Here is a 4037-nt window from a genome sequence, read left to right as displayed (position 1 = left end):
TAGCATGACTCAAAATGAGAAGAAACAGCTGCAAACATTCATTAATACTCAGAACATGAAATGTACAAAGTAGAGGAATGTAGGAAAAAAACAGAAGATCAGCAACAAAGGGGAAGACTCTCAACAAGATGGATTGACACAATGGCCACAGCTATGGGCTCAAACATAGCAAAGTTTGTAAGGATGGTATGGCACTGGGCAGTGTTTCATTCTGTTGCACATAGGGTCGCTGTGAGTCGAAGGCAACAGCACCTACCAACAACAACAAGGCAAAAGAAAAAGCAAGATATATAAGGGAGGACAGGTTATCGTCTTGCTTTTTGTTATCGTTTGCTGCTGTTGAGTTGGTCCTGGACACATGGTGACCCCATGCACAGTGGAACTGAATGCTCACGGGGCCTGCATCACTGCCGTGATTGGTTGCAGACTGGATTGTTGTGATACATAAGGGTTTTTATTGGCTGATCCTTGTAAGGAGATCACCAACCCTTTCTTCTTCGTCTGGAAACTCTGCTGCAACTCGTTACTGTAGCAACACATAAGCCTCCATTAACAGATGGGTGGAGGCTGTACATGAGTTGCGTTGGCTGGGAATGGCATCTGAGTCCCCTGCATGGAATGCAAGAAATCTACCACTGAACCACCAATGTCCTCATCATCTTGTTTAACAGATGATAAAATTCAGGGTATCTGATACTGGCACAAAAGGAAACTTATTAACCAAGATTTTGACTCAATATCCCTTTTTCTAAGTGGTGAGTCCAACGTAAGCACCCTATTTCCATTTGAAGCCAACGTCAGCTCACTGACTTATTCATTAAGTGTCTCTCTCTCTCACTATATATACCAAAAAATAAAATAAAATAAAAAAATCCAAACTCACTGCCATAGAGTTGATTCCAATTCATAGCAACCCCTGTTGGGTTTCTGAGGCAGTAAATCTTTATGGAAGTAGATTGCCTCATTTTCCTTCTGCGGAGAAGCTGATGGGCTCAAACCTCCAACCTTCTGGTTAGCAGTCAAATGCCTTAAGCATTGTGCCACCAGAGCTCTCTCTCTCTCTCTCTCTCTCTATATATATATATATGAAGAGGCTTACTTCATTGAATGATTGATCTGTATAACTGCCAAGGCCACCATGTACAGATGAGAAGGGGAACTTTATTTCTTGGTCTCTTCCTCCTTGGACAGAGTCTTGATAATCTTTTTTTCCTTGGCCTGGAGCCTCTCCTCATGGCTTCCTTGGTCTTAGACCTGCAGGTCTCAGCCTGGTCAGCCAGGAGCTTTATGTGGGCCTTATGGGCCTTGTCTGCCTTCAGCTTGTGGATGTGTTTCATGAGAATCGACCTGTTCTTGAATAGGTTCCTGTTCCCATTCCCCTTCCCCTTTACGTGGCAGTCAATCTTCTGCGATTCACACTGTCTTCTGCACAGTCAGCACAAAATTCTCATCCTCTTCATCCATGGCACCTTCTCAGGCATTTGAGCATTGGCAGTAACCCTTTGGCTTACCTATGACCATATGTCTGCTCTTCCAGCAAGCTAGGGTAGTTTTCTGGCATCAAACTCAGAATGGACAGTCACAGACTTGTGAATGATCAGACCGTCTTTGATCAGTTTCTAGATTTGCTGATAGGAGTTGGCATCGGCCATTTCCTCATTCTCATTGGGGTCCAACCAGACTTTCTTCTTGCCACAGCAGACAGCACTGGAGGGAAGCCTCCTCTGAAGCTTTGTATACTCATGGCTGCAGCCACAGCACCAGAAGGAGAAAATGCTCTTGTTCATTAAGTCTTAATTGTCTATTCGAAGTTCTAGTTGTAGCTCTGCCTACAAGGTGAATGACTTGGGCCAAATTGCTTAATCTCTGTAGTATTGTTTTCCTCTTAAAATGAAGTGGCAACCTGTAAGTTCCCTTCTGGCTCTTAAAATTTTAAATTATGTGCTGCTCAGAGATAGCCTTCCCTTCAAATAAATATTCTTTATTTAGGGAATAATTTTCATAGGTATTACCCTGCAGCATAAAAAAAAAAAAAAAGAGAGAGAGAGAGAGAGAGAGAGAGAGAGAGCTACAAACAATAGGCTCAGATAGAATCCTTCTCTAAGAAACTTTAGAAGAATCTTCCAGAATGATCAAGGCAATCCTCTCACTCCAGCCTTTTCAGTCACACTCAACCTAGAAATAGCCACACCATCTGCAGAGATGGGTAGCTCTGAAAAAGTAGGGCAATTACAGAAACCCGAGGACTTTCGGGAGCAGCTGGATTTCAAAAAGCAAAGGCCCAAATGACAGGCTGACTCTAGACTGCCATGATGTCAGCACATTTTTCTTGCATTGATTGGGTGCCTTGATAACCAGTTGTTCTCCAAACCTAGGCTTGACCCTGCCCTGGAGATTTTGAAGATGTGCTTGAGAGGAGAAGAGTGAGAGGAGGGCGAGGTGCATCCATGTGGAGTGATGAGCTACTTCTGCAGTTACCTGAGCCTCTGAATGAGGTATTGTGTGTGCAACTGGTATTTGGAGCTTCTCCGGTGTGTCATGTACAGTATGGGCTTCACCCGCCCTGTCTGCTGGGCTGTAGGGTGTGACAGATATGTTGAAACACCTCTGGGCTCCAGAAGACGGCTCACCACCAATGGAGAACTGTGCTCAGACACTGCCCCAGCCTCAGGCAACTCAGGAGTTCTGTTATGGCAGGGACCTAACGCTGCAGTCTTTTTGTGTTCCAAGTGAAAGGTGGCAAACAGTCTGGGCTTGGGGAGTCCTAGGTGGCAGGTACCTGTATCCCTGGAGGATGAGAAGAGAGAATGCTGGCAAGTTGGGGAGCTTTGGCATCACAATTTTTCATGTTTTGCTCTGTGGACATTCTCTGACCTGAAAGCAAAGGGGAACTGCCTTGGTTAGGCTGTAGAAACAAGCAAGCCTCACCTTGGGTATGGGATGCTGTCCCCTTCCATCCATTAGAGGACAGTGGCACCTAGGGGATCACACACACATATAGACTCACAAACACCTCCTCTCTACCCATCTCTCCTGCTTGAGACTGACAGGCCCTGTCTTTTCCTGCACGTTGTGTGAGAAAGTGTTCTGTTTTTTGCCAGTAACAACAATGGGTGTAACCAAATGGACCAAGTGCAGAAGAAAGGGCCCTTGTGTGGCATTAAAGGTACTGCTGGTGCACAGCCAGAGAACTTCAGCCTCTGCCAAGACAGCTAGAGCACAAAACCCACCCCCAGATCCAATTACTCTTGGGGTCTCCGGGCTTAGGTCCCTGGTAACTGCACAGCACCTCAGACTTCCCTGAGCAGGACTGAGTCTCCTGCTTGCCCTTGGACTGCAGGCATCCCTGGGTGGGGCACCCTCGGAGGAGGCTCACCAAAGAACACCTGTTCTGAGAAATGGCACGGATGACTCACCAAGTGGCATGCTTTCCTTGGAATCTCTGCCTGGTCTTGCTGGCAGGGGCTTAGAGGAGTTGTAGGGTCTGGCTCTTGGGTGACTCATAAACCAAGAGGATGACCATTTATGCTCCTGGAGGACCCAAGACTTTCTCAGGAAAAAAACAGCCTTCTATTTAGTCTTCCCCCTTTTGGCCTCTGTTCTCCTGTGGCAAGTACCATAGCAAGTGCTAATATGAGTTTTCACTGCTTTCAAAACTGTTGTTGAATGTTTCTGGGCTTGGCTAAACAAGAAGAGTTAACTTGAGAAGGTTACACAGTTTGTGATGTAAGTGATCAAACTACTTAGGCAATAATCTAAATCTGTACTGTTTAATGCATTAGTCCCTAGCCGTCTAGGATGATTTGAATCAAAATGAAAAATTTAGTTCCTCAGTTGCACTAGGCACATTTCAAGTGTTCAATAGCCACAGGGGGCTAGTGGCCACTGCCAGGCGGGGCAGATATTTCCATCACTGCAGATATTTCTGTTGGACAGCGCTAATCTAAATGCACAGCACACAGTACAGGTCCCCTCAAAAACTCATTCAGTTTTTCCACAAGTATTTACGGAGCTACATGTCTAAGGAGCCCTAGTAG

The 4037-nt window shown here is 45.7% G+C and overlaps 1 pseudogene; it reads right to left on the bottom strand.

The window, feature by feature from the left end:
- Positions 1–1161: 1161 nt before the first annotated feature.
- LOC122152224 lies at positions 1162–1787 on the bottom strand (annotated as a pseudogene).
- Positions 1788–4037: the final 2250 nt, after the last annotated feature.

This window comes from Orycteropus afer, unplaced genomic scaffold (genome assembly GCF_000298275.1).
Source record: "Orycteropus afer afer isolate SDZICR_OR568_19922 unplaced genomic scaffold, OryAfe1.0 scaffold00021, whole genome shotgun sequence".
NCBI classification, from domain to species: Eukaryota; Metazoa; Chordata; class Mammalia; order Tubulidentata; family Orycteropodidae; genus Orycteropus; species Orycteropus afer.
Note: the sequence above shows the minus strand (reverse complement) of the source record. Positions and strands in the feature narration are given on the sequence as shown.